The following is a 24,345-nucleotide window of genomic DNA, read 5'->3' on the forward strand; positions in this document are numbered from 1 at the left end:
GACCAGAGATTTTACAATTGATTGTGGCTGCTCCATCTTGGACAGTAAGCAGCCCTTGGAGGACCTTCCGTGCAGCCTGCCCTGGGCTAGGAGTGGTGCTGCCAGGAACCCTGAGGCTGGGTAGAGGTGCCTGTCAACCCAGGTCACCTTAGCATAGTCCAAACAAATATCTCCTTTAGCGCTGAGAGTGCCAGCAGGTATGTGCTGATGAAGTGTTGGTGTCCTGAGCTGAAGTTTGAGGCAAAGCCCAGTGACAGTGGACAGCTGTTCTCACTCACTGGAAACCAGAATCAGGCTTCCCTGGCCTGGCCCAGTCTTCCTTAGAGCTTAGTTCTAGAATTCTACACTTTACCTCGTTTTCTTAGTTGCTAGTTCTCACATCCTCAAGTTCCTTTATCTTAGGTAGGAAAAGGAGAAGGCTTTCTGGAAACTTATGCTGATCTGCAGAGACCCTTTTCCTGAGCAGACCATTCCCATATGCATTCCTGTGGGACTAGGAGTTTTGCATTGTAATGGTTTACTGGAAGTCACAGAGGGCCAGGTCCATCGTGACTTTCTGCAATACCATCTCATTCTCCCTTTAGGTTTATTCCCATAACTATTTACCCAGTTGGAATTGACAGAAGAGCCAGCAGAGAACCTGCCCCTGCACAAAGGTCATTTCTTTTTGCCAAGCCCTGCCAGCCATAGTGTGCGTGCCAGCAGAGCTGGTGGCTCAAGTGCAGGCTGGCGGACTTGTTTGCGGGATGAGGGGCAGAGGACAGGACACGGGAAGGCTGTGGAGAGCTGTGAGGGGGAGGGGGAGACAGGGTAGAGAGTGCTTAGCTTGAAGTGCGGGAAGATGACAACAGTTGCTGGCACCAGGACTAAGAAGAAAAGAGACTGCCCCAAGTGGGGCCTTGGGCTGGAACCAGGCGTCACCCACCAGTGCGTGCTTGTCAGAGCCGGGACTGCTGCTTGGTTACCCTCTCTGCTCCTTTAGCACGAGACTTTGAGATGTGTAGTGGGAACCTTAGAGCCTGGCATCCTGCCCCCTGAGGTCCCTGGCCCATTTCCCCAGAGTTCCTCTGAGGGAGGCCACCAGCATAGCCTTTTGTGGGGTGGACTTGATCACTCCAGACCCTGATCTCTGTGTATCTGCCTGGCATGACGTGCTGTGCTGTCGACCTGGCTTTGGGCACTGCTGTGTAGCTGAAGGAGTAAGTTTCAGATCCCTGTGGGGAACTGGAGGGAAAGAAGGCCATCTCCTGTCATCAGAGAGGCAGCCAAAGGCCAGAGCCTGTGTAGTCACTGCTGGGATCGCACTGTGGGGACCAGCGCAGTGGCTCCTGAGCACACCCCAAGCCCAGGAGCGCCTCCAGGGGAGCCTCCCTTCCCTATAGCTATCTGCCTCCTGCAGCTGGCAGCTTCAGACCCGCAGCTTGGCAGGACACTTGAACCTTAGGCACTTTTCAAACTCAGTTTTCCCTCCCTGTGGAGGGAAAAAGAGGAGGCTGAGCAGCTCCTCCCGTTGCCTGCTGGGCCCATTGCTGCTGCTGCCTGGTGAGCTGGTGAGACTCTTTTCATTGGCCCAGCCGGAGGGCTTGCGGGCCTCCTTTTACCAGCTCTGGGTGGTGTCCCTATGGGTGGCAGAACTGCCCGAGGGGACTGAGCCTGTTTAGAGTTGAATTCAGCACTTCAGCTGTGGTTACCTTCCTGAGAGTTAGTTATCTGGGTTTGCTCTCAATTCATGTTGCCTGATCCTGGCCTCTTAGTGAAGTCTTCCTATGACTTTCTTCCTGGCACCTCACCTGTGGGCCTGACTGAGGGGTTGCTCCAGTAAGATGCCACACTCCAAACAAAATACCCTGTTCCTTAGTCGGAGTGGGCAGTGAAGGCCCAGGCACTCACTGAGGTTTGGTGTTTCCCAGGTGGCTGGATAAGTCCAGCGTGGGAACAGGAAGTACTTAGGCTTTGAATTCCTAACTCATTTTTGAGGACAGTCCTCATAACCCTTCAAACCCATGATTGTTGACTATAGTTTTAGAAGTACCACCACTGGCCTGAGAGTGGTTCCTGGCCCAGGCTACAATTCAGGGCACACTTGGAGTTTCTTCCTCCAAATGCTCTCAGTTCCCATCTTATGCCCTTTTGGCACATCGACCCTTTGGGATGCTCTGAGTTGTCCACCTGTGCAGGGATAGCTGTCCAATTATTGTGGCCTGTGTCTAAGCTCAGTCCCAGGTTGTGAGATTTTCTATATGGACCCTGTGTTACTGGGCTATCAGAATTGTATTGGCATAGTAATATTGAGTTCTTCGTGTGTACAGATCACAAAAAAATGTTTGCCTGGCGCCCCATACTTCTAGGGGTACCCTGTTCAGGGGCTGCCCATTGTGTCTTCTAGTTCTGCTCAGCAGCTCTGGGCCTGGACCAGGAAAGAGGATAAGGGCCTATTGTTTGTCCCTGGGGCCTGAATGGCACTTTGTTTTCCTCCTTCAGCTCTAGCCAAGTGGCTTTACTGTGGCTGCGGGTGCTGATATTACAGTCTCATCTCAAATAAGAAATCCATTCCCAGCAGACCTTACGATGCCTACTGAATATTATGGGCTTTGAGCCAACGAGGGGCCTTGTGCTGGTGGCTGCTGGGTAAGGGCCCATTATAGAGCCAAGAGAAAGCATCTTCCCTATCAAGTGCCTGGAGTTATTAACAATGAACCTGGGTCTAGGTGAGAGAAGTATTTGCAGGGAGGGCATGGTGAGGCCTGGGGGATGGACCAAGCTGGGGGCAAAGGCCGGAAATATGGGCTGTGCTTCCCCTTCCCTCTCTGTCCTCCTACCCTTTGTCCCTAGCCAGGTACTGTAACGCTGGTCCTCTAGTTGGAGGTACCTGTTTTGAGTGGAGGTCAAAAGAAGAGAAAGGTTGCGCAAGGTAGGGTGAGCTGGGATCGTGCTGTTGGATTTGGCAATCAGGGAGCAGCCTGTTCAGCCAGCTCTATGCTTGAACACCGTCCTGCAAGTGCAGGTCAGCTCCCACCTGGCCCTGAGAGCCACATCTGCTCACTGCCCTTCATAAGTCACACAACCGAGCTGGCTGTTTGCTTTATTTACTACCCCAGGACAGTAGGGAGTGCTGTTCTCACCCAGTGGTTCTTAGAGGGCTCCCCTGGCCCTTGCAGGTCCTTAAGCCCAGTTGAAGGGAGTCTTCAGGGCAGAACAGTTTTCCTAACAGTACTGACACATTCATTTTCTTTTCACCAATGATGTAAAATTAGGGGAGGGGAAACTACCGACACTCCTGCAGGAATCAGGCTACACATAGACTGTCCGGCCATCCCAGACCCTTGCCCTCCACCTCATGTAACATTAGCCTTAAGGAAGCAGTGAAGCAGATTCATTTAATCAACATACGTGCTGTGCTTGGGCACATATTCTTACCTTTCTGTGTGATAAAATGGGAACTAAGCATTCTTTTGCTAGCCATGGGGATTGTGTGGGAAGAGCGCTCATCCGAACCTATAAGTTGCACATTGAACTTGATGGGTTTTTAGAATGCACTGATGTAAAACTATGGTTACACAGATTTGAGTGCTTTCTAAACTTTTGTTTTTCCCCAAAAGTGAGCATTGATGAGTCTGTTGTTTCAAAGGAAACAGCTAACAATATATGTGGCCTGTGGTGAAGTTAGAGCTTGCAAGAACAAATTAGACTTTGTCTGTCCTGAGCTGGATGCCTCTAAAATACCTAAAGGCTTTTCTGATGACATTGACCTTGGTGGTGATATTATACAGGTGGCATTCTGTTAATTCATTTCAGTCTGTACTGTGTTCCTGTCTAGAAGAACAGCATAATTCAGGGAGCCAGTATTTTCCGGATGAGCAGCACATGAGATTACAAAATCATGTTGAGCAAAAAGACCTATTTAAAATTTGAGACAGGCCAGTGAATTTTAAAGTCACAGAGTAGGAAAAGTTCATGAGATTTGAGATTCCCTGTCATAGTGAACTGCTTGTCTATTGAGTTTGGATGTAATGTCAAGGGAAGTAACCTCAGTCATCAAGAGGTTATTAAAATATCTCTCTTTTGCAACTACATTTCTGGGTGAGTCTGTTTTCCTCATAGTCAACATCACAGTAGATTAAACCACCAGTACACATGTGGTAGGTGCTGGGGATTGAACGCAGGACTTCACACAGTTAAGTAAGTGCTCAATCTTCATTAAAATTTTGGTAATTTTTTTTTTTTTTTGTGGTGCTGGGGGTATAACCAGGGCCTCATATATGCTAGGTTAAGTGCTATACCATAAAATTAAACTAAAACCCTAAAATTTCTTTCTTTTTTTAAACAGCTTTATTGATATGTAATTTATATAAAATTTACTCTGTCTCTCTCTCTAACTGTTTTTTGAGACTAGGTTAGAATCAGGATTGTACAGGGAATGTACATTTAGTCTTAGCTATCTATTTTTTTGAGGCAGGGTCTCACTCTGTATATCAAACTGACCTGGAACTCACTAAGAAACTCAGGCTGGCCTCAGATTTGTGGCAGTTTTCCTGCCCCAACCTCCTGAGTTGTATGATTGTGGACATGAGCTACCATACACAGCCCTCCCACCCTCTTTTGATACAAGGTTTCGTTATGTTGTTCAGGCTGACTGATCTTGTACTCAAGAGCTCAAGCAATCACCCTGTCCCAGTCTCTCAAGCAGCCGGGACTGTAGGTGAAAACCACTGACTAGCTAGAATTCACCGCCCCCCGTCTGGTTTGGAGACTTGAACTTGCCATCCCACATCTCTGTCTTCCAGGTGCTATTATTACAGACTTGACTGGCAAAATTCAAGAGTGTGTAATTCAGTAGTTTAAAAGTCAGTGGTTTTAGTATTTTTATAGTGTTGTGCGGCCATCTTCACTATCTAATTTTAGGACATTCTTATCACTCCACAAGGAAACCCTGTGCCCATCAGCAGTCACTCGCTGTTCATCTCCCTTCCTAGCTTCTGACAGCTAGTATGTTCTTTATGTCCCTGGATTTGCCCATCTGGACACTTCATTTAAACTGGTGTATTACTTGTGCCTCTTTGTGTCTGGCTTCTTTCACATAGGTTGTTCTTAGGGTTCATCCACTTTGTAACAATATTTCATTTGTAAGTGTCTGAAATATTCATTGTGTGGCTGTCCGATATGTGTTAATCTTTTAGTAAGCTGATGGATGGATTGAGGGTTTCTACCTTTTGCCTATTATGAACAATACTACAATACTGTTATGATCATTTGTATACAAGTTTGGGGGTGGACTTATATTTTCTGATAGCTTGTGTATCTAGGGGTAGAATGGCTGGCTCACACAATAACTGCGTCATTGAGGGGCTACCAGACTCTTTCCTAAATGGCTGTACCATTTCATTCCCCGACCAGCAGTGCAGAAGAGTTTCAGTCTTCCCAGGTCCTCACCACCACTTACGCCTGTATCTTTACCATACTGATGACTGTGAAGTGGCCTCTCAATTTGTTTGATTTGTGTTTCCCCTGTGGCTAGGGATGTGGAGCATCCTTGTATGTGTTTATTGGCCATTTGTATATATCATTCAAAGAAGTATCTATGAAGATCAGCATGGCACTGATCTGTAGATCAGTTTAGGGTGTGTCTCCATAGTCATCTGTGAACATGAACTTGTTTCCTTTGGTTCAGACCTTTCATTTCTTTCTTTCTTTCTTTCTTTCTTTCTTTCTTTCTTTCTTTCTTTCTTTTGTTGGTTTTTTGAGATAGAGATTCTCTGTAGCTTTGGAGCCTGTCCTGGACTAACTCTGTAGGCCAGGCTGGCCTCGAACTCACAGAGATCCACCTGTCTCTACCTCCTGAGTGCTGGGATTACAGCCACCACCGCCTGGCCCTTCCATTTCTTTAAATGGTGTATTGTAGTTTGCAGTGTGTAAGTCTTCTTGTGGTGAGTCTATTCCTCAGTATTGCAGTGTATTTGTGTTACTCTGTTTAGATTTCACCTGCGCTGTTTGGCCTCCTCCTTACTTTGACTCTTTCTCAGCTAGCCTGAGGACAGTACTGGGTCTCCATAAGGCCTAGTACCTTGTAGCATGATGCCTCAAAGTAAGTAGTCCAGAGTTTATTTTTGTTCCTATTGATTCTGTGAAAAAGTCACCTTTCAAGCCAGAAGGTAGGGGCACACACCTTTCATCCCAGCACCCGGGAGGCAGAGGCAGGCAGAGCTCTGTGAGTTTAGTGCCAGCCTGCTCTACAGAGTGAGCTACAGGACAGCCAGGGCTGTTAGAGAAACCCTGTCTTAAAACAAAAAAACAAAAAACAAAAAACGAAAACAAACAAACAAAAAAACCCACCTTTTATCTACCGATGCTCAGGATGGTGGGGCGACTTTCCTTGAGACTGAGTTCTGGCTGATGGAAGCAGATGGAGAACAGAATTTTGATTTCACAGCCACTGCTCCCCCAGCCATCACCCTGCATAGGACTGTTGTTCTATTCTTAGACCCCTGGGGCTTGTGTCTAGGTCTCTGTCTCTTATACATTGTAGCCCCAAGCATGATGGAATGGCTGATATCACAAAGACTGGCAGGTGTGGGGGTCGCTGTGCTGGGCATCTGTAATGTGCCAGTCTCCCAGATATTGCAGAAAGCACCCTACACTGAGTAGTTCTCGTGGCAACTGCATAAAGTTATCTGATTGTTTTGCTTCTGTAGATCAGGGGACTGAGGCTCAGCAGGTGCCAGACATTCCCGAGTTGGTCAGGCAGTGGTGGCAGGTGGATCTTACTGTGTTCGAGGCCAGCCTGGTCTACAGAGCAAGTTCCAGGACATCCGGGGCTACACAGAGAAACCCTGTCTCAACAAGCCAAAAGGAAAAGAAAAAAGAAAGAAAAAAAGGAAAAGAAAAGAAATTCTGAAGTTGAAGAGCAGCTTAAGCATTGAACTTGTATTAGTCAGGGCTCTCTAGAACAGTGGTTCTCAACCTTCCTCTAATGCAGTCCTCATGTGGTTTGGTATATTAGTCAGGGCTCTCTAGAACAGTGGTTCTCAACCTTCCTCTAATGCAGTCCTCATGTGGTATATTAGTCAGGGCTCTCTAGAACAGTAGTTCTCAACCTTCCTCTAGTGCAGTCCTCATGTGGTAGTGACCCCAGCCAGAAAATTATTTTAGTTGCTACTTCACAACTGTACTTTTGCTACTGTTATGAATAATAATATAAATATTTTTGGAGGTAGGGTTTTCCAAATAAGTTGTGACCTATAGATTGAGACCAGGTGCTCTAGAGGAACAGAACTGATAGGATGAATATGTATGTATTAGAGTGGCTTGGCAGCAATGGCTATGTACCAACGGGAAGTCCAAGAATCCAACAGCTCAGTTCATGAGGCTGGATGTCCCAGCTGGTCTTCAGTATATGCCAGAATCTCAGGGAAGTAGGCTTTGATACCAGAGAAGGAATGGACTTACCAGTGATAGTGAGGGCAAGCAGGCAAAGAGCAAGAGCTCCCTTCTTCCATGTGCTTTATATAGACTGCCACCAGAAGGCATGGCCCAGATTAAAGGTGTATCTTCTCATCTCAAAAGATCCAGATTAAAGGTGAACATTCCCACTTCAGATGATTAATCCCAGCACTTGGGAGGCAGAGGCAGGTAGATCTCTGAGTTCCAGGCCATCCTGGTCTACAGAGTGAGTTCTAGGACAGCCAGGGCTACACAGAGAAGCCCTATTTTGAAAAACCAAAAAGAAAAAGAAAAAAGAAAAATACCTCATAGGTGAGGCCAGCTGAGTGGGTTTTAGTTAGTTCCAGACGTAGTCAAGTTGATAACCAAGAAATAGCCATCCCAGAACTGCATGCAGTTAGGATGATTCCGAAGCTCAAGCTGTGGTGCTGGGAGAGGGGAATGGTGAGTCCATATGAGTGGTCTTCAGGAGGCAGGGTTGAGGACTGGAAGGGTATGCAGAGGCTCTGTCAACACCAGTTGGGTTAGATCAATCTAGAAGCCTTTGTTCCCCGGCCTAAAACAATCACTGCTTGTCTAGAGGCCCCCTTCTTTGGATAGTGACACAGCAGAGGCCTGGAAGCCTCACCAGTGACCCCATTGCCCTGTGGTGGTGGGCTTGGCAAATGTCCCTGTGGTGACAAGCTGAGGGTGGAATGGCGCTGTGGTGCTGGGCTGTGGCAGTAGACACTCATTTGCACTTGCAGGGCTTGCCTCTGTCAGCACATGGTGAATTTGTTAAGTGTGGGCATCTTTGCTTTCTGTTTCTCCACAGCACATGATGTCATTTCTGTCCTGTAATGGAGTCTTCCAGACAAGTTCTATAAAAGAAATTCTCCGTCTTCTACACAGAAGTCATACCAGTTCAGCACCTCTTGGCTGGATTGGGGTGATGGGGTAGGCAAAGAACGTTGTCAGTAGAGGGTCCGACTGCCTTGGTAGAATGAGCAGCTTTTATAAGATGGACCTGACCTGGAGTGAGGACAGGAAGGCTTGGGACAACTACAAACTCTGTCTCTTGTCAGTGTTTTCATCCCTGGAGCTGAACTGGGATGTCTCACTCCTCACTCAGAGTCACCGACTGGCTGGCTGTGCCTGTTACACCAGTGTTGGCAGTATGAACATCTGAGCAAACACTTGCTGAGCAGCAGGGAATGACCTGGCCTCCCTTTCATGAAGCCAAACACATCCCTTTGTGTTTTTTTCAGAGATGAAGAAACAAACACAAAAATCCCCAACTACCTGAACTGTCTGTCTTCTGTATCCATGGCTTCTGCATTTAAGGGATCAAAAATATTGGGAAAATATGTTAATGTTGGTACTGGTGTGTAGTATGTTGTTAGTCCTGTGTTGGTTTCTGGCTGTGTCTGTGTTGAGCACACACAGACTTTTTTGTTATTATTTCCTAAACCATACAGCATGACACCTATTTGCATAACATTTGCCTGGTGTCAGGTATGAGTCATAGAGATGGTTTGCATGTATGGAAGGTGGCCAGGGAGTCACAGACGAGAAGCACATAATTTTTTGCAACCAGGTTTTGGTATCTGAAATAGTCTTGGAATCAGTCCTGTTTTGGACGATTGCAGTATGTTGGTGTTTTAGGGTATTTCACAGTTGGGGGAAAGGATTTGTTTATTTATTTATTTGCACGTGTGCTTGTGCTTTTATGAGTTTGTGTACCACGTGAGAGTGGGCACTCACAGAGGCCAGAGAGGGCATTGGATCCCTGGAACTGTGCTGTGTATGAGTCACTTGGTGCAGTTTTGGGGCTGGAACCTTGGTTCTCTCTAAAAGCACTAAGTGCTCTTAACTGCTGAGCCATCCCTCCAACCCCATATTATTTTGGGGGGTGGGGAAATGCTAGATTTTATGCATCAAAATTGAAAACAACAGAATGAGTGTTGGGCCCCTTTCTTCCCTTCCAGCCTGGTGTGCATAGTTTTGGTCCATCTGCCACTAGAACCAGAATATTACCCAGGTTGAGCCTGAGCATTGCCGGTATCCCGAGAGCATCCTGGGAAAGGGATATCTCCTTCTTGCCTGAGGCCTATTCCCAACCCAGAGAGACTCACCCTAGAGCTGGTTCCTTTTCCCAGCGAGATTGAGAGAATCAAGTCCTTTAGATTTGGACGGCAGGCATAACTAATGTTTATGCTCATGAGGTTCTCAACTCTTCCCCTCAGTGCAGTGAGGGTAATGTCCCATCCTATATTTTGCCCATGGTATGAGAATGAGAATGTTGTTGTAACATATCTAAAGGAATTCTCAAGAGAGTAGCCAAGATCTATTGTAGAAGTGTTTCCTCAGCCATCTGTGGTCCTAGGCCTTGCTCCTGGGTGGTGCTCAGGCTCTAGGTGACCAGACCCTCCAGCTCCGCATCCACCCGGTGACTCACCCCCAGCAGCAATTATCACAGGCCAGAGCAGCATTAGGAGCAGGGCTACTGTGGCTTCTCAGTGGAGCTTTCTAGATGTTCCTCTCATCTCATCTTCCTGGCTCAGCTCTGGTTTGAGTGACTAAGGCTCACCTTGCAGAATCAATGCTTTCTTGGCTTTGTCAAGATTTCTTAGTGGAAGCACTCTTCCTTGGTGGACAGGAAGGGAATCGGAGCTGATATTATCAGTTCTAACAAAAGATGAGAAAAGGTGGAGGCTTGACACTGCCAGGCAAGTCCTGGAGGGTTCGGCTTCCACTGGCTCTTCAGGAGACTGGCATCCAGACTGTGCCCACCTAGGACCCTGGCCAGGCTCAGGTCAACTTGTATTTTATCAGCAGTTTTTCTGGAAGTGGCCAGAACCAGGCAGGAGCCCTATTTGAGCACATACCCTTCAGTTCAGGAGGCCCCACAAAAGAGAACAGTGGGATGTTGACTGTGCTGCTGCCCCAAGGAACCTTGTCAAAGCTCAGCTGGGTGCTTTGTTTTTTTGTGATGGCTCCATGCCTAGTGGGAGGGCCCTTCCTGTCCTCGCTGAGTGGTCTTAGGGCCAATACCACAAAGGCAATCTTTGTAGCATGTAGCCTTTAAAAGGCTACTTGTTAATGAAATCTGGTACAAGCTCACAGGCCTCAGGTGACGTGGCCTGGTGAGGGATCGCCTCCTGACCCCAATGGGAGAAAGGACCATCATGTCATCTGTTCCCAGATGGACAACCTGAGGCGACATTCAGTCTCAGCAGGAAAAAGGAAGCTCCTTTCAGTCTTTCTTAGCCTTTTAGCTCTTTCTTAGTCTCCTCTGCTGCTTCTCCTGGACCAGCTACCTCATCTCTTTCCTAGCTAGATTTCCCAGTCCTCCTGCCTTTGAAAGTTCAAATGTCATTGCCCTTTACTCCTTTCATGGGAACCTACTGCCCTTTGGCAGCTCTTCTCCACCTGGTTTTGAGGCCTCTGTGTACACACACACACACACACACACACACACACAGCCATTGTTACTCTCCCTCCGGAACAGGTAGCTTTCTAGCAGGAAAAGGAAAGGAGATACTCTGGGGACAGGTTTTAGAGTAAGAGGTTGGACTAGATCATGGCTCGAGAGCCTGTGGGAACATCTGGGGTTGGAGATGTCAAAACCCAGCTTTGGGCAGAAGGAAATAGACTGTGGATTCAAAGCTGTGGGCCAGTCTGCCTTCGTGTAGTGATTGCTGTTGGTGGAAGGCAACAAGGGTCCCTTATGGAAATGGTAAAGCTGCTGAGGTCAGGGGAAGGTCTGTTCTCAGTCTAGCTCCAAGTCAGGGCCACCTGGGCTGTGAATAGAGGAGTCTGAAGCCCAACTTTGAGCTGGAGGGCAAAGGCCGGCTTTCTAAGGCACGAGGCCTCCTGGACAGCATTGAAAGTGCTGCCACAGGCCTGTGAGTAACACTCACTGCTCCATGTAGGGTGAGAGAGCTCTCCAATTTGCTTGGGAAGAAACCTTTCCCTCAGTTCAGGAGGAGGAGGAGCAGAGCCGATAAGGCCCCATGGCTTCTGGCTCTTTATCTAAACTGCAAACAGCCCAGATGCCTGCCAAGTCATGGGGTACAACTCAGGAGGTGGGAGGCTATGTGTGTGCATGTGTGTTCAGGAGGCAGATGAGGGTGGGGTGGAGGCCAGCATACCTTAGTTGTTTTCCTCTCTCTGTCCCCAACCCTTCCATCAACACTTTCTAGGGACTGTGTCTTTTCTCAGTGTGGGTTAGATGGGACATGAGATGTACTCCCATGGCTTTGTGCTCTGTTCAGGAAACCTATCATTAGGAAGGGGGTCTGAGGCAAAGATATAGTCTGCATTAATCTGAGTTAATCTGGAATGATCTTTTTGTTTTCCCCTGGAGACTGGACCAGTGACCTCATGCATGCTAGTTAGGTGCTGTCACTGAGCTACATCCTCCAGCTAGAATGATGCTGATTAGAATGAAATGTCAGTTTCCTACGGGCCCTCCTTTCCGAACGGTTCATCTCCAGTCCTAACAGGCCTCAGGTTTTGTGCAACGCTGTCAGGACTGAATGAATGAATTCTTCCCACTTTTGTGCCTGTCATTCCCTTAGCCCTGTGCATCTTCTGCTGGTACCACTGGGGCCTCTCACCACTTAGCGTCCACCATCAGCTGCCCTTTCTGTGGCTGAGTATTCCCATTATTACCTAGGGAATCCTGTTACCTGACTCAGATTTTTTTTTTTTAAAAGCTCTTGCCAGGTGACACTCCCGCAGTATTCATTTGCCCCTCCTCAGCCCACCTGGTTTGTTCATGCTGTGGTTTTTCCACCTGGCATTTCTGCATCCCATCCCTGGCCTTTGCTGTTCTAGGGAAGGTTTTGGGGTTTGTTTCTGTTGTTATTGTTGTTTGTTTTTGTTTTTGGACCAGAGCAGCTGGCAGAGAAAAGCTGTGAAGGGCCTGAGTACTGTTTTCACAGAGAAAGAACGGTTGTGGGCTTGAGAGCACGTGGCTCCTTTCCAGCTTGCCAAGAGCCAACTGTCTGTCATGGTTTTGCCTGTTACCTCTATGCTGATCCCTCACTGTGGCACCCCTTCGTACGGAGCTGATGGTCTTTCCAAGTCTGGCCCCAGCCTGGAAATCAGGCTTTGTGATGTGATTGATTATTAGTTGGTAGCATGTTTTATATCCCTGCCAAGTGCAGTTTACATAGATTCTCATATTTAATCTTCCCAAATGAATATCTGGGGTTGAGTTATTCCTGTTTTTCAGTTTCAGGCAAGTGAGCTTCCCCCCAGGCAACCTGGTTTATAAACACTGGGGGTAGGGATTAGGATTTGCTGGACCCTGACCTGACTCCTGCACAGGAGCTGTTGGGGGGTTGTTTTCTCACTCTGGTGCACTCGCTGAGCACGTGTTAGTGTGCTGTGAGCCATTGTGAGCCACGGTTTTCTGCAGTGGCCCTCCCTCTGTGACCCTTTGACCCTCCTCAGCTACATCACAGCTTCTTCAGCTCTTGCTCCTTCCACAGTGGTAATGAGGTACTTTCTCATGGACGAGTTGTTCAAACGTCTGACCATTGAGACTGTAAGTTTCTCGGAGACAGAGGCCATGCTTCATCTTACTCTCTATCCCAAGTGTGATATTAGCAAAAGGGCTCAATAAGATGGCTTTGATCACATGGAAGCTAGTCATCCTTTGAGTATGAATTATCATTTACAGCTGATGAAGAAACAAGACCAACAGCCAGCAGATGGTTTGAGATTTAATTTAGCTCAGTGGTAGAGCATTTAGGCCTGGATTTAGTTCCTAGCTTGGGGGTAAGGATGATAGACAGACATGGAGAGAAAAGATGGGACAGCAGGCAGTGGTGGTGCATACCTTTAATCTCAACACTAGAGAGGCAAAGGCAGGTGGATCTCTCTATGAGTTGAGTTCCAGGACAACTAGGGCTGTTATACAAAGAAACCTTGTCTAAAAAAAAAAAAAAAGCCCCCAAGAAAAAAATATGAGACAAAATCACAAACAGCAAGTTTATGAGAAAATGCTCAACATCAGTATTCACCAAGGAAATGTAACACGTCTACTCTCAAGAATGAAAGCTATCAAAGGGAAATAAAGCTGGTCATGTAGCGACACGCCTGTAATCCCAGCACTTTGGAGGTAGAGGCAGGAGGATTTGGAGTTCAAGGCTAGCCTTTACCACATAAAAAGTTCTAGCAGTAAAGGCATCCACTACCAAGCTCACCTAGCTATTTATTTATTTACTTATTCTTTACATTTATTATATTTATGTTTATTGGTATTTTGCCTGCATGTATATCTGAGGATGTCTGATCTTGAGTTACAGACAGTTGTGAGCTACCATGTGTGCTGGGAATTGAACTCAGGTCCTCTGGAAGAGCAGTCAGTGCTCTTAACTGGTGAGCCATCTCTCCAGCCTCTAGCACTTTATTTTTTAATTATTGCAAATTTTGGTAAATTTAAGATTTTTTCCATTTTGACCTCAGAATTAAAAAAAATATATTAAAACTGTATATTAAATGCATAAGAATAATTAATACATATAATACAATTTTTTTCTTTTTCCCCCTTTTTTTTTTTTTTTTTTTTTTTGGTGTTACTGTGTACTAAACTCAGAGCCTTACATGCATCAGGCAGGTGCTGTGCCATTGAGCTCTAACCATACCATGTGTGTAATGTATAAATCCAGTTACATATATCTACCTCCTCAAACATTTCTCATCTCTTTAAGGTAAAAACACTGAAAGTCCTTTCTAGATCTTTGGAATATTTAATGCTAAATTGTACTGCTGTAGCTACACCATTCTGGAACCACACAAGATTGCTTTTCTCTCTTCCAGTGTAGCCCAGCATCCACTGACATCTCTCCAGCCCTCCCCACTGTTTTCATCAGCCTCTGGAAGTCTCAACTTCCAGGAAGTCAGTTTTTCACCAGTATAGACTAGTCTTTTTGTGCTAGTTTATTTCACATAGCATAATGTCCCCAGTTCTATGTTGTCACCAGTGACAGGATTTCATTACTTTTCATGGCTGAATAATCTTCTACTATGTGTATGTAGTGCTGTTTTTATCACATTCCTCCACTGACCGACACCTAGGTTGTTCCCATGTCTTGGCTACTGTGAAGAATGCTGCAGCACACATGGAGTGCAGCTACCTCTTCTGATTTCATTTCAGAATCCAGTAGAGAGAGTGCTGGTTCAGACTGTAGTTCTTTTGTTCGTTTATTTTGTTTTTCTGAGACAGGGTATTGCTATGTAGTTCTGACTGCTCTGGAGCTTGCCATATATACAGTCCAGGCTGTCTTCAAACGCAGAGATCCTCCTGCCTCTGCCTCCTGAGTGCTGGAACTAAATGTGAAGGCCAGTGTGACTCGCCATAGTTCTGTTTAGTGTTTTAAAGCCTCCAGCATTGGTTTTCCTTGTCGTTGCACTGGTTGACATTCTCACTAACAGTGTGAGGGTCCCCTCTTCCCACACCCTTACCAACACTTCTTATTTTTGTTTTGTTGTTGTTGCTCTTGTTTTTCGGGAGGCAGAGGCAGGTGGATCTCCGAGTTCCAGGCCAGTCTAATCTGTAGAGGGAGTTCCAGGACAGCCAGGAATACACAGAGAAACCTGTCCTGAAAAACAAAAACGAACAACCACAACAAAAGCTGCACATTTTTATGCTCAGCTGGAGAGATTGTTAGCTGTTAGGAGCACTTACTGCTCTTTTAGAGAGTCCTGGGTCTACAAGGGGAAAGAGCTATTCCCTGCGTTCACTTCCTGTTCTCTGTAACCGTTGCTGTAACAGTCTCTCAAGCAGCCGGGACTGTAGGTGAAAACCACTGACTAGCTAGAATTCACCGCCCCCCGTCTGGTTTGGAGACTTGAACTTGCCATCCCACATCTCTGTCTTCCAGGTGCTATTATTACAGACTTGACTGGCAAAATTCAAGAGTGTGTAATTCAGTAGTTTAAAAGTCAGTGGTTTTAGTATTTTTATAGTGTTGTGCGGCCATCTTCACTATCTAATTTTAGGACATTCTTATCACTCCACAAGGAAACCCTGTGCCCATCAGCAGTCACTCGCTGTTCATCTCCCTTCCTAGCTTCTGACAGCTAGTATGTTCTTTATGTCCCTGGATTTGCCCATCTGGACACTTCATTTAAACTGGTGTATTACTTGTGCCTCTTTGTGTCTGGCTTCTTTCACATAGGTTGTTCTTAGGGTTCATCCACTTTGTAACAATATTTCATTTGTAAGTGTCTGAAATATTCATTGTGTGGCTGTCCGATATGTGTTAATCTTTTAGTAAGCTGATGGATGGATTGAGGGTTTTCTACCTTTTGCCTATTATGAACAATACTACAATACTGTTATGATCATTTGTATACAAGTTTGGGGGTGGACTTATATTTTCTGATAGCTTGTGTATCTAGGGGTAGAATGGCTGGCTCACACAATAACTGCGTCATTGAGGGGCTACCAGACTCTTTCCTAAATGGCTGTACCATTTCATTCCCCGACCAGCAGTGCAGAAGAGTTTCAGTCTTCCCAGGTCCTCACCACCACTTACGCCTGTATCTTTACCATACTGATGACTGTGAAGTGGCCTCTCAATTTGTTTGATTTGTGTTTCCCCTGTGGCTAGGGATGTGGAGCATCCTTGTATGTGTTTATTGGCCATTTGTATATATCATTCAAAGAAGTATCTATGAAGATCAGCATGGCACTGATCTGTAGATCAGTTTAGGGTGTGTCTCCATAGTCATCTGTGAACATGAACTTGTTTCCTTTGGTTCAGACCTTTCATTTCTTTCTTTCTTTCTTTCTTTCTTTCTTTCTTTCTTTCTTTCTTTTGTTGGTTTTTTGAGATAGAGATTCTCTGTAGCTTTGGAGCCTGTCCTGGACTAACTCTGTAGGCCAGGCTGGCCTCGAACTCACAGAGATCCACCTGTCTCTACCTCCTGAGTGCTGGGATTACAGCCACCACCGCCTGGCCCTTCCATTTCTTTAAATGGTGTATTGTAGTTTGCAGTGTGTAAGTCTTCTTGTGGTGAGTCTATTCCTCAGTATTGCAGTGTATTTGTGTTACTCTGTTTAGATTTCACCTGCGCTGTTTGGCCTCCTCCTTACTTTGACTCTTTCTCAGCTAGCCTGAGGACAGTACTGGGTCTCCATAAGGCCTAGTACCTTGTAGCATGATGCCTCAAAGTAAGTAGTCCAGAGTTTATTTTTTGTTCCTATTGATTCTGTGAAAAAGTCACCTTTCAAGCCAGAAGGTAGGGGCACACACCTTTCATCCCAGCACCCGGGAGGCAGAGGCAGGCAGAGCTCTGTGAGTTTAGTGCCAGCCTGCTCTACAGAGTGAGCTACAGGACAGCCAGGGCTGTTAGAGAAACCCTGTCTTAAAACAAAAAAACAAAAAACAAAAAACGAAAACAAACAAACAAAAAAACCCACCTTTTATCTACCGATGCTCAGGATGGTGGGGCGACTTTCCTTGAGACTGAGTTCTGGCTGATGGAAGCAGATGGAGAACAGAATTTTGATTTCACAGCCACTGCTCCCCCAGCCATCACCCTGCATAGGACTGTTGTTCTATTCTTAGACCCCTGGGGCTTGTGTCTAGGTCTCTGTCTCTTATACATTGTAGCCCCAAGCATGATGGAATGGCTGATATCACAAAGACTGGCAGGTGTGGGGGTCGCTGTGCTGGGCATCTGTAATGTGCCAGTCTCCCAGATATTGCAGAAAGCACCCTACACTGAGTAGTTCTCGTGGCAACTGCATAAAGTTATCTGATTGTTTTGCTTCTGTAGATCAGGGGACTGAGGCTCAGCAGGTGCCAGACATTCCCGAGTTGGTCAGGCAGTGGTGGCAGGTGGATCTTACTGTGTTCGAGGCCAGCCTGGTCTACAGAGCAAGTTCCAGGACATCCGGGGCTACACAGAGAAACCCTGTCTCAACAAGCCAAAAGGAAAAGAAAAAAGAAAGAAAAAAGGAAAAGAAAAGAAATTCTGAAGTTGAAGAGCAGCTTAAGCATTGAACTTGTATTAGTCAGGGCTCTCTAGAACAGTGGTTCTCAACCTTCCTCTAATGCAGTCCTCATGTGGTTTGGTATATTAGTCAGGGCTCTCTAGAACAGTGGTTCTCAACCTTCCTCTAATGCAGTCCTCATGTGGTATATTAGTCAGGGCTCTCTAGAACAGTAGTTCTCAACCTTCCTCTAGTGCAGTCCTCATGTGGTAGTGACCCCAGCCAGAAAATTATTTTAGTTGCTACTTCACAACTGTACTTTTGCTACTGTTATGAATAATAATATAAATATTTTTGGAGGTAGGGTTTTCCAAATAAGTTGTGACCTATAGATTGAGACCAGGTGCTCTAGAGGAACAGAACTGATAGGATGAATATGTATGTATTAGAGTGGCTTGGCAGCAATGGCTATGTACCAACGGGAAGTCCAAGAATCCAACAGCTCAGTTCATGAGGCTGGATGTCCCAGCTGGTCTTCAGTATATGCCAGAATCTCAGGGAAGTAGGCTTTGATACCAGAGAAGGAATGGACTTACCAGTGATAGTGAGGGCAAGCAGGCAAAGAGCAAGAGCTCCCTTCTTCCATGTGCTTTATATAGACTGCCACCAGAAGGCATGGCCCAGATTAAAGGTGTATCTTCTCATCTCAAAAGATCCAGATTAAAGGTGAACATTCCCACTTCAGATGATTAATCCCAGCACTTGGGAGGCAGAGGCAGGTAGATCTCTGAGTTCCAGGCCATCCTGGTCTACAGAGTGAGTTCTAGGACAGCCAGGGCTACACAGAGAAGCCCTATTTTGAAAAACCAAAAAGAAAAAGAAAAAAGAAAAATACCTCATAGGTGAGGCCAGCTGAGTGGGTTTTAGTTAGTTCCAGACGTAGTCAAGTTGATAACCAAGAAATAGCCATCCCAGAACTGCATGCAGTTAGGATGATTCCGAAGCTCAAGCTGTGGTGCTGGGAGAGGGGAATGGTGAGTCCATATGAGTGGTCTTCAGGAGGCAGGGTTGAGGACTGGAAGGGTATGCAGAGGCTCTGTCAACACCAGTTGGGTTAGATCAATCTAGAAGCCTTTGTTCCCCGGCCTAAAACAATCACTGCTTGTCTAGAGGCCCCCTTCTTTGGATAGTGACACAGCAGAGGCCTGGAAGCCTCACCAGTGACCCCATTGCCCTGTGGTGGTGGGCTTGGCAAATGTCCCTGTGGTGACAAGCTGAGGGTGGAATGGCGCTGTGGTGCTGGGCTGTGGCAGTAGACACTCATTTGCACTTGCAGGGCTTGCCTCTGTCAGCACATGGTGAATTTGTTAAGTGTGGGCATCTTTGCTTTCTGTTTCTCCACAGCACATGATGTCATTTCTGTCCTGTAATGGAGTCTTCCAGACAAGTTCTATAAAAGAAATTCTCCGTCTTCTACACAGAAGTCATACCAGTTCAGCACCTCTTGGCTGGATTGGGGTGATGGGGTAGGCAAAGAACGTTGTCAGTAGAGGGTCCGACTGCCTTGGTAGAATGAGCAGCTTTTATAAGATGGACCTGACCTGGAGTGAGGACAGGAAGGCTTGGGACAACTACAAACTCTGTCTCTTGTCAGTGTTTTCATCCCTGGAGCTGAACTGGGATGTCTCACTCCTCACTCAGAGTCACCGACTGGCTGGCTGTGCCTGTTACACCAGTGTTGGCAGTATGAACATCTGAGCAAACACTTGCTGAGCAGCAGGGAATGACCTGGCCTCCCTTTCATGAAGCCAAACACATCCCTTTGTGTTTTTTTCAGAGATGAAGAAACAAACACAAAAATCCCCAACTACCTGAACTGTCTGTCTTCTGTATCCATGGCTTCTGCATTTAAGGGATCAAAAATATTGGGAAAATATGTTAATGTTGGTACTGGTGTGTAGTATGTTGTTAGTCCTGTGTTGGTTTCTGGCTGTGTCTGTGTTGAGCACACACAGACTTTTTTGTTATTATTTCCTAAACCATACAGCATGACACCTATTTGCATAACATTTGCCTGGTGTCAGGTATGAGTCATAGAGATGGTTTGCATGTATGGAAGGTGGCCAGGGAGTCACAGACGAGAAGCACATAATTTTTTGCAACCAGGTTTTGGTATCTGAAATAGTCTTGGAATCAGTCCTGTTTTGGACGATTGCAGTATGTTGGTGTTTTAGGGTATTTCACAGTTGGGGGAAAGGATTTGTTTATTTATTTATTTGCACGTGTGCTTGTGCTTTTATGAGTTTGTGTACCACGTGAGAGTGGGCACTCACAGAGGCCAGAGAGGGCATTGGATCCCTGGAACTGTGCTGTGTATGAGTCACTTGGTGCAGTTTTGGGGCTGGAACCTTGGTTCTCTCTAAAAGCACTAAGTGCTCTTAACTGCTGAGCCATCCCTCCAACCCCATATTATTTTGGGGGGTGGGGAAATGCTAGATTTTATGCATCAAAATTGAAAACAACAGAATGAGTGTTGGGCCCCTTTCTTCCCTTCCAGCCTGGTGTGCATAGTTTGGTCCATCTGCCACTAGAACCAGAATATTACCCAGGTTGAGCCTGAGCATTGCCGGTATCCCGAGAGCATCCTGGGAAAGGGATACCTCCTTCTTGCCTGAGGCCTATTCCCAACCCAGAGAGACTCACCCTAGAGCTGGTTCCTTTTCCCAGCGAGATTGAGAGAATCAAGTCCTTTAGATTTGGACGGCAGGCATAACTAATGTTTATGCTCATGAGGTTCTCAACTCTTCCCCTCAGTGCACTGAGGGTAATGTCCCATCCTATATTTTGCCCATGGTATGAGAATGAGAATGTTGTTGTAACATATCTAAAGGAATTCTCAAGAGAGTAGCCAAGATCTATTGTAGAAGTGTTTCCTCAGCCATCTGTGGTCCTAGGCCTTGCTCCTGGGTGGTGCTCAGGCTCTAGGTGACCAGACCCTCCAGCTCCGCATCCACCCGGTGACTCACCCCCAGCAGCAATTATCACAGGCCAGAGCAGCATTAGGAGCAGGGCTACTGTGGCTTCTCAGTGGAGCTTTCTAGATGTTCCTCTCATCTCATCTTCCTGGCTCAGCTCTGGTTTGAGTGACTAAGGCTCACCTTGCAGAATCAATGCTTTCTTGGCTTTGTCAAGATTTCTTAGTGGAAGCACTCTTCCTTGGTGGACAGGAAGGGAATCGGAGCTGATATTATCAGTTCTAACAAAAGATGAGAAAAGGTGGAGGCTTGACACTGCCAGGCAAGTCCTGGAGGGTTCGGCTTCCACTGGCTCTTCAGGAGACTGGCATCCAGACTGTGCCCACCTAGGACCCTGGCCAGGCTCAGGTCAACTTGTATTTTATCAGCAGTTTTTCTGGAAGTGGCCAGAACCAGGCAGGAGCCCTATTTGAGCACATACCCTTCAGTTCAGGAGGCCCCACAAAAGAGAACAGTGGGATGTTGACTGTGCTGCTGCCCCAAGGAACCTTGTCAAAGCTCAGCTGGGTGCTTTGTTTTTTTGTGATGGCTCCATGCCTAGTGGGAGGGCCCTTCCTGTCCTCGCTGAGTGGTCTTAGGGCCAATACCACAAAGGCAATCTTTGTAGCATGTAGCCTTTAAAAGGCTACTTGTTAATGAAATCTGGTACAAGCTCACAGGCCTCAGGTGACGTGGCCTGGTGAGGGATCGCCTCCTGACCCCAATGGGAGAAAGGACCATCATGTCATCTGTTCCCAGATGGACAACCTGAGGCGACATTCAGTCTCAGCAGGAAAAAGGAAGCTCCTTTCAGTCTTTCTTAGCCTTTTAGCTCTTTCTTAGTCTCCTCTGCTGCTTCTCCTGGACCAGCTACCTCATCTCTTTCCTAGCTAGATTTCCCAGTCCTCCTGCCTTTGAAAGTTCAAATGTCATTGCCCTTTACTCCTTTCATGGGAACCTACTGCCCTTTGGCAGCTCTTCTCCACCTGGTTTTGAGGCCTCTGTGTACACACACACACACACACACACACACACAGCCATTGTTACTCTCCCTCCGGAACAGGTAGCTTTCTAGCAGGAAAAGGAAAGGAGATACTCTGGGGACAGGTTTTAGAGTAAGAGGTTGGACTAGATCATGGCTCGAGAGCCTGTGGGAACATCTGGGGTTGGAGATGTCAAAACCCAGCTTTGGGCAGAAGGAAATAGACTGTGGATTCAAAGCTGTGGGCCAGTCTGCCTTCGTGTAGTGATTGCTGTTGGTGGAAGGCAACAAGGGTCCCTTATGGAAATGGTAAAGCTGCTGAGGTCAGGGGAAGGTCTGTTCTCAGTCTAGCTCCAAGTCAGGGCCACCTGGGCTGTGAATAGAGGAGTCTGAAGCCCAACTTTGAGCTGGAGGGCAAAGGCCGGCTTTCTAAGGCACGAGGCCTCCTGGACAGCATTGAAAGTGCTGCCACAGGCCTGTGAGTAACACTCACTGCTCCATGTAGGGTGAGAGAGCTCTCCAATTTGCTTGGGAAGAAACCTTTCCCTCAGTTCAGGAGGAGGAGGAGCAGAGCCGATAAGGCCCCATGGCTTCTGGCTCTTTATCTAAACTGCAAACAGCCCAGATGCCTGCCAAGTCATGGGGTACAACTCAGGAGGTGGGAGGCTATGTGTGTGCATGTGTGTTCAGGAGGCAGATGAGGGTGGGGTGGAGGCCAGCATACCTTAGTTGTTTTCCTCTCTCTGTCCCCAACCCTTCCATCAACACTTTCTAGGGACTGTGTCTTTTCTCAGTGTGGGTTAGATGGGACATGAGATGTACTCCCATGGCTTTGTGCTCTGTTCAGGAAACCTATCATTAGGAAGGGGGTCTGAGGCAAAGATATAGTCTGCATTAATCTGAGTTAATCTGGAATGATCTTTTTGTTTTCCCCTGGAGACTGGACCAGTGACCTCATGCATGCTAGTTAGGTGCTGTCACTGAGCTACATCCTCCAGCTAGAATGATGCTGATTAGAATGAAATGTCAGTTTCCTACGGGCCCTCCTTTCCGAACGGTTCATCTCCAGTCCTAACAGGCCTCAGGTTTTGTGCAACGCTGTCAGGACTGAATGAATGAATTCTTCCCACTTTTGTGCCTGTCATTCCCTTAGCCCTGTGCATCTTCTGCTGGTACCACTGGGGCCTCTCACCACTTAGCGTCCACCATCAGCTGCCCTTTCTGTGGCTGAGTATTCCCATTATTACCTAGGGAATCCTGTTACCTGACTCAGATTTTTTTTTTTTAAAAGCTCTTGCCAGGTGACACTCCCGCAGTATTCATTTGCCCCTCCTCAGCCCACCTGGTTTGTTCATGCTGTGGTTTTTCCACCTGGCATTTCTGCATCCCATCCCTGGCCTTTGCTGTTCTAGGGAAGGTTTTGGGGTTTGTTTCTGTTGTTATTGTTGTTTGTTTTTGTTTTTGGACCAGAGCAGCTGGCAGAGAAAAGCTGTGAAGGGCCTGAGTACTGTTTTCACAGAGAAAGAACGGTTGTGGGCTTGAGAGCACGTGGCTCCTTTCCAGCTTGCCAAGAGCCAACTGTCTGTCATGGTTTTGCCTGTTACCTCTATGCTGATCCCTCACTGTGGCACCCCTTCGTACGGAGCTGATGGTCTTTCCAAGTCTGGCCCCAGCCTGGAAATCAGGCTTTGTGATGTGATTGATTATTAGTTGGTAGCATGTTTTATATCCCTGCCAAGTGCAGTTTACATAGATTTTCATATTTAATCTTCCCAAATGAATATCTGGGGTTGAGTTATTCCTGTTTTTCAGTTTCAGGCAAGTGAGCTTCCCCCCAGGCAACCTGGTTTATAAACATTGGGGGTAGGGATTAGGATTTGCTGGACCCTGACCTGACTCCTGCACAGGAGCTGTTGGGGGTTGTTTTCTCACTCTGGTGCACTCGCTGAGCACGTGTTAGTGTGCTGTGAGCCATTGTGAGCCACGGTTTTCTGCAGTGGCCCTCCCTCTGTGACCCTTTGACCCTCCTCAGCTACATCACAGCTTCTTCAGCTCTTGCTCCTTCCACAGTGGTAATGAGGTACTTTCTCATGGACGAGTTGTTCAAACGTCTGACCATTGAGACTGTAAGTTTCTCGGAGACAGAGGCCATGCTTCATCTTACTCTCTATCCCAAGTGTGATATTAGCAAAAGGCTCAATAAGATGGCTTTGATCACATGGAAGCTAGTCATCCTTTGAGTATGAATTATCATTTACAGCTGATGAAGAAACAAGACCAACAGCCAGCAGATGGTTTGAGATTTAATTTAGCTCAGTGGTAGAGCATTTAGGCCTGGATTTAGTTCCTAGCTTGGGGGTAAGGATGATAGACAGACATGGAGAGAAAAGATGGGACAGCAGGCAGTGGTGGTGCATACCTTTAATCTCAACACTAGAGAGGCAAAGGCAGGTGGATCTCTCTATGAGTTGAGTTCCAGGACAACTAGGGCTGTTATACAAAGAAACCTTGTCTAAAAAAAAAAAAAAAGCCCCAAGAAAAAAAATATGAGACAAAATCACAAACAGCAAGTTTATGAGAAAATGCTCAACATCAGTATTCACCAAGGAAATGTAACACATCTACTCTCAAGAATGAAAGCTATCAAAGGGAAATAAAGCTGGTCATGTAGCGACACGCCTGTAATCCCAGCACTTTGGAGGTAGAGGCAGGAGGATTTGGAGTTCAAGGCTAGCCTTTACCACATAAAAAGTTCTAGCAGTAAAGGCATCCACTACCAAGCTCACCTAGCTATTTATTTATTTACTTATTCTTTACATTTATTATATTTTATGTTTATTGGTATTTTGCCTGCATGTATATCTGAGGATGTCTGATCTTGAGTTACAGACAGTTGTGAGCTACCATGTGTGCTGGGAATTGAACTCAGGTCCTCTGGAAGAGCAGTCAGTGCTCTTAACTGGTGAGCCATCTCT

The 24,345-nt window shown here is 46.6% G+C and overlaps 1 protein-coding gene across 3 annotated transcripts in view; it reads left to right on the forward strand.

Moving 5' to 3' along the window:
- Pc (pyruvate carboxylase) overlaps positions 1–24,345 on the forward strand; it is a 104,139-nt gene that overhangs the window by 30,712 nt on the left and 49,082 nt on the right. Inside the window, exon 1 of one of the 3 annotated variants that reach the window (XM_036201226.1) lies at positions 1,135–1,199. The exons of 1 other annotated variant lie outside the window; for it this stretch is intronic. The gene's annotated coding sequence lies outside the window, so the exon portion shown is untranslated. Of the gene's footprint in view, positions 1–1,134; positions 1,200–18,877; positions 18,901–24,345 lie in introns of those variants that run through there. One more of the 3 variants, XM_036201235.1, reaches the window with a different exon arrangement.

This window comes from Onychomys torridus, chromosome 1 (assembly GCF_903995425.1).
Source record: "Onychomys torridus chromosome 1, mOncTor1.1, whole genome shotgun sequence".
Classification (NCBI taxonomy): domain Eukaryota; kingdom Metazoa; phylum Chordata; class Mammalia; order Rodentia; family Cricetidae; genus Onychomys; species Onychomys torridus.